The sequence below is a fragment of the Lepidochelys olivacea genome, assembly GCF_965140295.1.
Source record: "Lepidochelys olivacea isolate rLepOli2 genome assembly, chromosome: 3".
NCBI lineage: Eukaryota > Metazoa > Chordata > Testudines > Cheloniidae > Lepidochelys > Lepidochelys olivacea.
In genome coordinates, this window is record NC_140413.1 from 42,589,234 (window position 1) to 42,602,825 (window position 13,592).

At 45.7% G+C, this 13,592-nt stretch overlaps 1 protein-coding gene across 1 annotated transcript in view; it reads right to left on the reverse strand.

The window, feature by feature from the left end:
* Positions 1–13,592, reverse strand: part of CSMD1 (CUB and Sushi multiple domains 1) — a 2,028,540-nt gene that overhangs the window by 136,318 nt on the left and 1,878,630 nt on the right. The gene's annotated exons all lie outside the window — the stretch shown is intronic.

Here is a 13,592-nt window from a genome sequence, read left to right on the forward strand (position 1 = left end):
AAGACCAAAACACCCCGCACAACAGCTGGTGTTCTTGTTTCTATCAGTTTGATTTTTCATGCTGAAGATGTCCTCTGGACTTTGCTTACTGTCGTTTGGAAGAAAGATATGCCATTTAATATGCAATATTTATGCTTCTCTTTAACAAATGGCACTGAAGTTGGTAAATTAGTTCATACTCTTTTCTGAACAGTGTCTGTCAGGTTTTTTTATTCATTCTGTAAAGCATGTAGGATATTTTGGGTGTTGTAAAAATAAATGTAGATATTGACTGCTATTTAACCTTAATGTTATTAACTGTACTACAGCATTTATAGTTTTCAGCATATACCTAGAACTTCCCAAACATTTTCATAGTTTTGACCACAGCTTAATGGAAATATGATGTTTTGATGAACGTCAACGTGACGGTAAAAGTAGACAGACAGACTGACTGCACAGGATCCTAAAACACCATTCCTCTTTACTTAACATGAGAGATACACAGATTTAGACAAAACAATTTAAAAAATGCAAATGCATTTCCCAGCCTCAGTTTCGTCACCACTCTAAAGAGTTCTTCAGGCATAAGTCAGAATCCATAGAGGACTCTAAGATCCTTCCACATCCCTGTCCTCCTGCACATGGCTTCTCATCCAGAACAAGGAATCGCTGAACTCTTCTGCTTCTCTCTCTTCCTCTATAATAGTTGCTGTCATAAATATAAAGGGAAGGGTAAACCCCTTTGAAATCCCTCCTGGCCAGGGGAAAGCTCCTCTCACCTGTAAAGGGTTAAGAAGCTAAAGGTAACCTCGCTGGCACCTGACCAAAATGACCAATGAGGAGACAAGATACTTTCAAAAGCTGGGAGGAGGGAGAGAAACAAAGGGTTTGTGTGTCTGTCTGTAGTCGTTTTGGCCGGGGACAGAACAGGAATGGAGTCTTAGAACTTTTAGTAAGTAATCTAGCTAGGTATGTGTTAGATTATGATTTCTTTAAATGGCTGAGAAAAGAATTGTGCTGAATAGAATAACTATTTCTGTCTGTGTATCTTTTTTGTAACTTAAGGTTTTGCCTAGAGGGGTTCTCTATGTTTTTGAATCTAATTACCCTGTAAGATATCTACCATCCTGATTTTACAGGGGGGATTTCTTTATTTCTATTTACTTCTATTTTTTATTAAAAGTCTTCTTGTAAAACACTGAATGCTTTTTCATTGTTCTAAGATCCAAGGGTCTGGGTCTGTCGTCACCTAGGCAAATTGGTGAGGCTTTTTATCCAACATTTCCCAGGAAAGGGGGAGTGCAAGTGTTGGGAGGATTGTTCATTGTTCTTAAGATCCAAGGGTCTGGGTCTGTAGTCACCTAGGCAAATTGGTGAGGCTTTTTACCAAACCTTGTCCAGGAAGTGGGGTGCAAGGTTTTGGGAAGTATTTTGGGGGGAAGGACGCGTCCAAACAGCTCTTCCCCAGTAACCAGTATTAGTTTGGTGGTGGTAGCGGCCTGTCCAAGGGGTAATATTTTGTACCTTGGGGAAGTTTTGACCTAAGCTGGTAAAGATAAGCTTAGGAGGTTTTTCATGCAGGTCCCCACATCTGTACCCTAGAGTTCAGAGTGGGGGAGGAACCTTGACATGGTGGCACAGTGGTGGGATTAACCTGAAATCATTTTGAGATCCAGTTGAGATTTTTTGAACTAGAAATACAGATTTTAAAAAGGAATTTTTAGGAAGTCCAGAAGGCAGCTTTGAAACTGAAAGCAGCTTGGTTTCTCTCTGCTTTGTGGCCAAGCAGAGACAAAAGGGGATTATCTTGTGAATTGCAGGTTTTCTTGCCTGGAGGCAGGGTACTTAACTCCTGCAGGGAAATTCACAGTCTTCCAACCCAGAGGTTTTTTTTTTTTCTTTTCTTCCTAAAAGTAAATAGGGGGTGTGTGCTCTACCCATTTGCCTGGAGACAAAAGTGGCAGGGTTTTTTTTTAGGATTTTGATTTTTTTTTTTTTGTTTTACAAGGAGCACAGGTTTGAAAAGAAATTTTTTTTTTCTTTGGGCTGGGTAAGCAGTTTTCCAAGTAGTTGGAGGTTTTTTGCTTTAATTTGGGCCCAGAGCAGAGACAAGGGAATTGTCTTTTTCTGTAGGCTGACAATCACTATCAGAGAATAGGTACTCTATTCCAGCACAGCAAAAGTTTACAGCCAAGTTTTGTTTGTTTATTTCTAAACCTCGGGTGTAAAGTTAGTTAAAAACAGAGAGGTTAGAATGGCCAAATCCTCAGCTCGACTACAGCTGGAATTAGCCAAATTTCAGGCTGAGGAAAAACAAAGGGAACATGAAAGACAGATAGAACTCATGCGGCTGGAGAAGGAGGTACAGGAGGCTGCCCACAAGAGGGAAATGGAGGCAAGGAAGCATGTGGAGGAGATGGAGAGGATAAAGGCCCAGCAGAATATACCAACAAACCCTAGCAATCCTTCTCCAGGTACCACTTCCCATCCCAGAAAGTTCCCCACCTACAAGGCAGGTGATGATACTGAGGCCTTCTTAGAAAACTTCGAAAGGGCCTGCCTTGGGTACAACATCTCTACTGACCAATACATGGTAGAGCTGAGGCCGCAGCTCAGTGGACCCTTAGCTGAGGTGGCAGCTGAAATGCCTAAAGAACACATGAACAAGTATGAACTGTTTAAATCCAAGGCGAGAGTCAGAATGGGGATAACACCCGAGCAGTCTCGTCGGAGGTTCAGAGCCCTAAGGTGGAAACCAGACATGTCATTTACCCGACATGCCTACCACATTGTAAAACATTGGGATGCCTGGATATCAGGAGCAAGTGTTGAATCTCCAGTAAATTTGCCCTTCCTAATGCAAATGGAACAATTCTTAGAGGGTGTTCCTGAGGAAATAGAAAGATACATCCTAGATGGGAAACCCAAAACTGTAATTGAGGCAGGAGAGATTGGAGCCAGATGGGTGGAGGTGGCAGAGAAGAAGAAAACTGGTCGCAGTTGGAGCGGAGACCAGAAGGGACCACCCCAGACCACACCCTATTACCGGGGGCCGCCCAAAGCCCCACCTACCTCCCAAAGAACCCTCCAGACCCCTTATCGTCCCACCACCCCGTTCTCCAGCAACCCTCCTCGCCCCGGTGACCCGTCAGCTGGACGATGTTTTAAATGTAACGAGCTGGGGCATGTAAAGGCCAACTGCCCCAAGAACCCCAACAGATTACAGTTCATTGCACCGGAATCACACCAGAGGTCCACAGGCCCAGATACCTCCCAGATACCCTTGGAGCGGAGGGAAACTGTGAGTGTGGGTGGGAAGAAGGTCACCGCGTGGAGGGACACCGGAGCACAAGTGTCAGCTATCCATGCTTCCTTAGTGGACCCCAATTTAATCAACCCAGAGATCCAAGTGACGATTCAACCCTTCAAGTCCAACTCTTTCAATTTGCCTACAGCCAAGTTGCCTGTCCAGTACAAGGGCTGGTCAGGAATGTGGACTTTTGCAGTCTATGATGATTATCCCATCCCCATGCTGTTGGGGGAAGACTTGGCCAATCATGTGAAGCAGGCCAAGAGGGTGGGAATGGTCACCCGCAACCAGGCTAAACAAGCCGTGAGGCCTAGCTCTGTTCCGGAAACTTCTATCAGGACCCAGTCAGAGGTGATGGACCTGGACCCCAGGCCAATGTCTGCAACAGCAGTAGTGGATCCAGTCCCAGAGACCCAGACGGAACCAGTCCCAGAACCGGAACCAGCCAAACAACCAACACCAGACCCCGTGTCAGCACTGAATCCAGTACTTGCAACCTCAACACCAGAGGGCCCCACCGAACCTGAACTGGCAGCAGCCGATAACCCTACACAAGAGGCTCAGCCGGAGCCTGAATCCCAACATAGTGCACCAGCGGAGAGCGGTTCACAGTCAACAGAAACAGCTCCATCCCCTATATCGCTTCCAGAGGGACCAAGCCTAGGTCCACAATCCCATGAGGAACTGATGTCTCCAGCATCAAGGGAACAGTTCCAGACCGAACAGGAAGCAGATGAAAGCCTCCAGAGAGCTTGGACGGCGGCACGGAGCAACCCACCGCCTCTCAGCTCTTCTAATAGATCCAGGTTTGTTGTAGAAAGAGGACTTTTATACAAGGAAACTCTTTCTGGGGGACACCAGGAAGACTGGCATCCTCAGACACAGTTGGTAGTTCCAACTAAATACCGGGCCAAGCTCTTGAGCTTAGCCCATGATCACCCTAGTGGCCATGCTGGGGTGAACAGGACCAAAGACCGTTTGGGGGGGTCATTCCACTGGGAGGGAATGGGCAAGGATGTTTCTACCTATGTCCAGTCTTGTGAGGTGTGCCAAAGAGTGGGAAAACCCCAAGACCAGGTCAAAGCTCCTCTCCAGCCACTCCCCATCATTGAAGTTCCATTTCAGCGAGTAGCTGTGGATATTCTGGGTCCTTTTCCGAAAAAGACACCCAGAGGAAGGCAGTACATACTGACTTTCATGGATTTTGCCACCCGATGGCCGGAAGCAGTAGCTCTAAGCAACACCAGGGCTAAAAGTGTGTGCCAGGCACTAGCAGACATTTTTGCCAGGGTAGGTTGGCCCTCCGACATCCTCACAGATGCAGGGACTAATTTCCTGGCAGGAACTATGAAAAACCTTTGGGAAGCTCATGGGGTAAATCACTTGGTTGCCACTCCTTACCATCATCAAACAAATGGCATGGTGGAGAAGTTTAATGGAACTTTGGGGGCCATGATACGTAAATTCGTAAATGAGCACTCCAATGATTGGGACCTAGTATTGCAGCAGTTGCTCTTTGCCTACAGAGCTGTACCACATCCCAGTTTAGGGTTTTCCCCATTTGAACTTGTATATGGCCGTGAGGTTAAGGGGCCATTGCAGTTGGTGAAGCAGCAATGGGAGGGATTTACACCTTCTCCAGGAACTAACATTCTGGACTTTGTAACCAACCTACAAAACACCCTCCGAACCTCTTTAGCCCTTGCTAGAGAAAACTTACAGGAGGCTCAAAAAGAGCAAAAAGCCTGGTATGATAAACATGCCAGAGAGCGTTCCTTCAAAGTAGGAGACCAGGTCATGGTCTTAAAGGCGCTCCAGGCCCATAAAATGGAAGCATCGTGGGAAGGGCCATTCGTGGTCCAGGAGCGCCTGGGAGCTGTTAATTATCTCATAGCATTCCCCACCTCCAACCAAAAGCCTAAGGTGTATCATATTAATTCTCTAAAGCCCTTTTATTCCAGAGAATTAAAGGTTTGTCAGTTTACAGCCCAGGGAGGAGACGACGCTGAGTGGCCTGAAGGTGTCTATTACGAAGGGAAATGTGCTGGTGGTGTGGAAGAGGTGAACCTCTCCATGACCCTTGGGCGTATGCAGCGACAGCAGATCCAGGAGCTGTGCACTAGCTACGCGCCAACGTTCTCAGCCACCCCAGGACTGACTGAACGGGCATACCACTCCATTGACACAGGTAATGCTCACCCAATTAGGGTCCAACCTTACCGGGTGTCTCCTCAAGCTAAAACTGCTATAGAACGGGAGATCCAGGATATGTTACAGATGGGGGTAATCCGCCCCTCTGAAAGTGCATGGGCATCTCCAGTGGTTCTAGTTCCCAAACCAGATGGGGAAATACGTTTTTGCGTGGACTACCGTAAGCTAAATGCTGTAACTCGCCCAGACAACTATCCCATGCCACGCACAGATGAACTATTAGAGAAACTGGGAAGGGCCCAGTTCATCTCTACCTTGGACTTAACCAAGGGGTACTGGCAGGTACCGCTAGATGAATCTGCCAAGGAAAGGTCAGCCTTCATCACACATCTCGGGCTGTATGAATTTAATGTACTCCCTTTCGGGCTGCGAAATGCACCCGCCACTTTCCAAAGACTTGTAGATGGTCTCCTAGCGGGATTAGGAGAATATGCAGTCGCCTACCTTGACGATGTGGCCATATTTTCGGATTCCTGGGCAGACCACCTGGAACATCTACAAAAAGTCCTTGAGCGCATAAGGGAGGCAGGACTAACTGTTAAGGCTAAGAAGTGTCAAATAGGCCTAAACAGAGTGACTTACCTTGGACACCAGGTGGGTCAAGGAACTATCAGCCCCCTACAGGCCAAAGTGGATGCTATCCAAAAGTGGCCTGTCCCAAAGTCAAAGAAACAGGTTCAATCCTTCTTAGGCTTGGCCGGTTATTACAGACGATTTGTACCGCACTACAGCCAAATCGCTGCCCCACTGACAGACCTAACCAAAAAGAAACAGCCAAATGCTGTTCAGTGGACCGGAAAGTGTCAGAAGGCCTTTAACAAGCTTAAAGCGACACTCATGTCTGACCCTGTACTAAGGGCCCCAGACTTTGACAAACCGTTCCTAGTAACCACAGATGCATCCGAGCGTGGTGTGGGAGCAGTTTTAATGCAGAAAGGACCTGATCAAGAATTCCACCCTGTAGTGTTTCTCAGCAAAAAACTGTCTGAGAGGGAAAGCAACTGGTCAGTCACTGAAAAAGAATGTTATGCCATTGTCTACGCTCTGGAAAAGCTACGCCCATATGTTTGGGGACGGCGTTTCCACCTGCAAACCGACCATGCTGCACTAAAGTGGCTTCACACCGTCAAAGAAACTAACAAAAAACTTCTTCGGTGGAGTTTAGCTCTCCAAGATTTTGATTTCGACATCCAACACATCTCAGGAGCTTCTAACAAAGTGGCTGATGCACTCTCCCGTGAAAGTTTCCCAGAATCAACTGGTTAAAATCGTCCTTGAGATGTGGAAAATATTGTTAGTCTTTATGTACTTGGTAGTATATTTAGAGATGCATGTGTCTTATTAACTCTGTTTTCCTAGAGCTCCAGGAAGAAATCCCAGCCAGTGTTTCACCCTAGCTGAGATTTGGGGGGCGTGTCATAAATATAAAGGGAAGGGTAAACCCCTTTGAAATCCCTCCTGGCCAGGGGAAAGCTCCTCTCACCTGTAAAGGGTTAAGAAGCTAAAGGTAACCTCGCTGGCACCTGACCAAAATGACCAATGAGGAGACAAGATACTTTCAAAAGCTGGGAGGAGGGAGAGAAACAAAGGGTTTGTGTGTCTGTCTGTAGTCGTTTTGGCCGGGGACAGAACAGGAATGGAGTCTTAGAACTTTTAGTAAGTAATCTAGCTAGGTATGTGTTAGATTATGATTTCTTTAAATGGCTGAGAAAAGAATTGTGCTGAATAGAATAACTATTTCTGTCTGTGTATCTTTTTTGTAACTTAAGGTTTTGCCTAGAGGGGTTCTCTATGTTTTTGAATCTAATTACCCTGTAAGATATCTACCATCCTGATTTTACAGGGGGGATTTCTTTATTTCTATTTACTTCTATTTTTTATTAAAAGTCTTCTTGTAAAACACTGAATGCTTTTTCATTGTTCTAAGATCCAAGGGTCTGGGTCTGTCGTCACCTAGGCAAATTGGTGAGGCTTTTTATCCAACATTTCCCAGGAAAGGGGGAGTGCAAGTGTTGGGAGGATTGTTCATTGTTCTTAAGATCCAAGGGTCTGGGTCTGTAGTCACCTAGGCAAATTGGTGAGGCTTTTTACCAAACCTTGTCCAGGAAGTGGGGTGCAAGGTTTTGGGAAGTATTTTGGGGGGAAGGACGCGTCCAAACAGCTCTTCCCCAGTAACCAGTATTAGTTTGGTGGTGGTAGCGGCCTGTCCAAGGGGTAATATTTTGTACCTTGGGGAAGTTTTGACCTAAGCTGGTAAAGATAAGCTTAGGAGGTTTTTCATGCAGGTCCCCACATCTGTACCCTAGAGTTCAGAGTGGGGGAGGAACCTTGACAGTTGCCAAGAGACTCTCATTTATAGCCTCCAGCAACCTTTGTCACATGATTTTCTGATAAGGTTCAACAGGGGACCTCTATCAGGTGGCTTTGCTGCCAGCTAATCTCATTCCCCTAGTAAACCAGCCTGGTAGGAGCCAGCCTTTTGTCTCAAGGTGTTTCCATCTGAATAGGTGGATATTTAAGGTCTAATGACTGACCATTGTCCCTGATCCAGTAGATATATGCTACAGCCCTGTTAGCAAATAGTGGATTCTATATCTACAGAGACATTCCATGATACATCAATTTCATAACAACATCATTATATCAACCTGAATGTATATATTGTACATAGACAGATTCCCCAAACTGTTATAATTTTGCCCAGGTTTAGCTGGGAGCAAATCTCATGATAGATACCTATAGCCCAGAAAAAAATATCACCCTATTAAAACTGGCCAAGATAGTAAGTAGAACTCTTTCACTCTGAGTTAGGGGGATTATGGTGGGCAAGTATATCACAGACACAGAAAATTGGAAGGATTCTCAGGCTTAAAGAAGAATTGATTTTATTACTCTCTGTGGCACCAAGTTTTGGGTGCAATCGAGTCCACCAGGCAGGTTATTTTCCCTTTCAACCACATAAACGTGGTACAGTCTCTGGGACCCTCAGGTTCTCTGATTTTAACGAGATCACATATTTCCCCATTATCACACTACATCATGGGAAAGAAGTGGGATTTTTTTGTTTTTGTTTGTTTGAATATTCCACAAGCAAAATACACAAAAGGAGGAGCTGAAGAGTTCCCACTAGATTCTGGATAAGCATTCTTTTTGGCTCCCCCTTTGGAATCTTTAAGTCTCTTCAGTTTCCATGAGTAGTTCCTTAGTCCATGAATTGACTGCTTCTCAGATCTAGGTTGCCATGGTTGTCTCTCCAATGGTTTAACCTTGATGTTGTATTCTATCTGCTACCCAGCCTCTGCCCAGCATTTATGAATAATCCTGGTGCATCCAAGTCTCCACCCTCCCTCCTATCTAGATTATCTGAAAACTGGTTTAGAATGATTAAATCTACCAGTTCTCCTACTGTGTAAGAGACAAGTCATTTAGTCTATCAGTCACCCATGAAAAAAAAGAGACTTAACTTAGAACCACTGCTAATACTTCTTACCCAAGATACAAAACCAGTCGAAGACAGCAGGTTTGAAGGCTTCATTCTGACTGTTTTGGGCTGAAGCCTGGGCCTACTATTGTTGCTTCTGTACTCCAATATCTATTTTCCTTTTCATTTTCATCCTTTATACCTCACTTTTAAAACATTCCACTGCTCTCAACACCACAATGAGTAGTGGCTTTCTGATTCTGCTTAAAATCCACACACTTTGTTTAGGGTTCAGAACATACCCCCTGATCAATATAATACACATTGCAGCCAAAAACTTCACACCAGGTATTGTGGTTCCTGATGTTCTTCCTGGATAACAGCGTGGACTCTAGACCTGTTTCCCCAGAGAACTAATCTCGCCCCTTTATATTTAGCATACAGGATGGTCTTAATGAGATACATGCAATCAGCTCTCAGCAAAAATACCACCTGTGAATGGGATAGATTGGCAGGAAATCTCTGCCAGTCTGTAACACCAACTTCTCTGACCCACGTCCAGGATCCTCAACAGGACATAAAATATCAAAACAATTTTAAAAGGTGGAAACAGAAAAAGAAATATTTTTCATCCACCTGATGATTTATGACATGCTCTCCATTCTTGGATCTTCCTTCAGAGCAAAGAGACAGAGACCAAAGAAGATGTCACAATCAATTTAGATGGATCAGAGATTTCATTTTAAAAATTTCTCTATCCATAAGTATTTGTAAAGCACATTTCATGTTTATTGTTGATGTTCAAAAGAGCCTTATGTCTTTGAAAAATGCTGTGTTGAAAAAAAATGTCTTACAGTATGACCAGCAGAGGGCAACAAGAGAGACTCTTCCTGACCTCCTCAGGAAAGATTTCACAGTCTTGAGGCTGCTCTGCCTTCTGTTCTTTTGATTCTTTGTTTTGTATAAAGTAAACGTTCCCTGCTTTTGTGGGAGGAAGGAAAGGTAGCCTTTGCGATAGCACCATGGGCCTAGTCCATTGAGGACCCTATAATCAATATCTCAGTGGTGCTCCACCTGTGTCCTAGGGACAATTGTGGTTCTCTGAGTTCTACATTCAGGGTGACCATTTTAAGAAGGAATTGTATTGGATTTATGAATTGCTTCTAAGGGCTTCTACGGGCACAATGTTCTATGGGCACACATGCTTCTATGGGCACAAAGTTCTGAAGATTCAGAGCAGGTTGCGCAGTGGGGACAGGAGGACGGTGAAGAAATTAGGCAACATCTGACCTCCAGAAGAAGAAAGGGGAGTGTCCATGTACCAGCGACACAGATACAGGTAAAGCAACCATATTCATGTTTTCTCCACAGGTACTAATGCAGAGAGTGGACTAGATGATACATCTGAGGGAAGGGAACAAAAGGAGACTCCGCTGATTGGAAGACATGAGATACACTGTCCTAAGGGTGGGGGTTCCACGACCACCGCTCCCAAGAGGAGGAGGTGGGTGGTGGTGGTCGGGGACTCTCTCCTCATGGGGACTGAGTCATCTATCTGCCGTCCCGACCGGGAAAACCGAGAAGTCTGCTGCTTGCCAGGAGCTAGGATTCACGATGTGACGGAGAGACTGCCGAGACTCATCAAGCCATCAGATTGCTACCCCTTCCTGCTTTTCCACGTGGGCACCAATGATACTGCCAAGAATGACCTTGAGCGGATCACTGCAGACTGCATGGCTCTGGGAAGAAGGATAAAGGAGTTTGAGGCGCAAGTGATCTTCTCGTCCATCCTCCCCATGGAAGGAAAAGGCCTGGGTAGAGACCATTGAATCGTGGAAGTCAATGAATGGCTACGCAGGTGGTGTCGGAGAGCAGGCTTTGTGTTCTTTGACTGTGGGATGGTGGTCCAAGAAGGAGGAGTTGCTAGGCAGAGACAGGCTCCACCTAATGAAGAGACGGAAGAGCATCTTCGCAAGAGGGCTGGCAAACCTAGTGAGGAGGGTTTTAAACTAGGTTCACCGGGGAAAGGAGACCAAAGCCCTGAGGTAAGTGGGGACATGGGATACCGGGAGGAAGCACGAGCAGGAGAGTGTGAAAGGGGAGGGCTCCTGCCTCATACTAAGAAAGCAGGACAAACAGCAAATTATCTCAAGTGCCTATACACAAATGCAAGAAGCCTGGGAAACAAGCAGGGAGAACTGGAAGTCCTGGCACAGTCAAGGAATTATGATGTGATTGGAATAACAGAGACATGGTGGGATAACTCACATGACTGGAGTACTGTCATGGATGGATATAAACTGTTCCAGAAGGACAGGCAGGGCAGAAAAGGTGGGGGAGTGGCATTGTATGTAAGAGAGCATTATGATGCTCAGAGCTCCGGTATGAAACTGCAGAAAAACCTGAGTGTCTCTGGATTAAGTTTAGAAGCATGAGCAACAAGGGTGATGTCGTGATGGGAGTCTGCTATAGACCACCGGACCAGGGGGATGAGGTGGATGAGGCTTTCTTCCGGCAACTCATGGAAGTTACTAGATCACAGGCCCTGGTTCTTATGGGAGACTTCCATCACCCTGATATCTGCTGGGAGAGCAATACAGCCGTGCACAGACAATCCAGGAAGTTTTTGGAAAGCGTAGGGGACAATTTCCTGGTGCAAGTGCTGGAGGATCCAACTAGGGGCAGAGCTCTTCTTAACTTGCTGCTCAAAAACTGGGAAGTATTAGTAGAGGAAGCAAAAGTGGATGGGAACCTGGGAGGCAGTGACCATGAGATGGTCAAGTTCAGGATCCTGACACAGAGAAGAAAACAGAGCAGCAGAATACGGACCCTGGACTTCAGAAAAGCAGACTTTGACAACCTCAGGGAACTGATGGGCAGGATCCCTTGGGAGAATAACATGAGGGGGAAAGGAGTCCAGGAGAGCTGGCTGTATTTTAAAGAATCCTTATTGAGGTTACAGGGACAAACCATCCTGATGTGTAGAAAAAATAGTAAATATGGCAGGTGACCAGCTTGGCTTAACAGTGAAATCCTGGTTGATCTTAAACGCAAAAAAGAAGCTTACAAGAAGTGGAAGATTGGACAAATGACCAGGGAAGAGTATAAAAATATTGCTCGGGCATGTAGGAGTGAAATCAGGAAGGCCAAATCACACCTGGAGTTGCAGCTAGCAAGAGATGTTAAGAGTAACAAGAAGGGTTTCTTCAGGTATGTTAGCAATAAGAAGAAAGTCAAGGAAAGTGTGGGCCCCTTACTGAATGAGGGAGACAATCCAGTGACAGAGGATTTGGAAAAAGCTAATGTATTCAATGGTTTTTTTGCCTCTGTTTTCATGAACAAGGTCAGCTCCCAGACTGCTGCACTGGGCAGCACAGCATGGGGAGGAGGATGGATTCATCAAGGGCAAGTCATGCCTGACTAATCTAATTGCCTTCTATGATGAGATAACTTGCTCTGTGGATGAGGGGAAAGCAGTGGACGTGTTGTTCCTTGACTCTAGCAAAGCTTTTGACACGGTCTCCCACAGTATTCTTGCCAGAAAGTTAAAGAAGTATGGGCTGGATGAATAGACTATGAGGTGCATAGAAAGCTGGCTGGATTGTCGGGCTCAATGGGTAGTGATCAATGGCTCCATGTCTAGTTGGCAGCCAGTATCAAGTGGAGTGCCCCAAGGGTCAGTCCTCGGGCCTGTTTTGTTCAATATCTTCATAAATGATCTGGAGGATGGTGTGGATTGCACCCTCAGCAAGTTTACAGATGACTCTAAACTGGGAGGAGAGGTAGATACACTGCAGGATAGGGATAGGATACAGAAGTCAACGTTGGCCCTAGACAAAGTAGAGGACTGAGCCAAAAGAAATCTGATGAGGTTCAACAAGGACAAGTGCAGAGTCCTGCACTTAGGATGGAAGAATCCAATGCACCACTACAGACTAGGGACCGAATGCAGCAGTTCTGCAGAAAAGGACCTAGAGGTTACAGTGAACGAGAAGCTGGATATGAGTCAACAGTATGCCCTTGTTGCCAAGAAGGCCAATGGCATTTTGGGCTGTATAAGTAGGGGCATTGCCAGCAGATTGAGGGACGTGATCGTTCCCCTCTATTCGACATTGGTGAGGCTTCATCTGGAGTACTGTGTCCAGTTTGGGGCCCCACACTACAAGAAGGATGTAGAAAAATTGGAAAATGTCCAGCGGAGGGCAACAAACATGATTAGGAGACTGGAACACATGACTTATGAGGAAAAGCTGAGGGAACTGGGATTGTTTAGTCTGCGGAAGAGAAGAATGAGGGGGGATTTGATAGCTGCTTTCAACTACCTGAAAGGGCATTCCAAAGAGGATGGATCTAGACCATTCTCAGTGGCAGCAGATGACAGAACAAGGAGTAATGGTCTCAAGTTGCAGTGGGGGAGGTTTAGGTTGGATATTAGGAAAAACTTTTTCACTAAGAGGGTGGTGAAACACTGGAATGAGTTACCTAGGGAGGTGGTGGAATCTCCTTCCTTTGAAGTTTTTAAGGTCAGGCTTGACAAAGCCCTGGCTGGGATGATTTAGTTGGGTATTGGTCCTGCTTTGAGCAGGGGGTTGGACTAGATGACCTCCTGAGGTCCCTTCCAACCCTGATATTCTATGATTCTATGAAACTTCATCCCTGAGCCACATC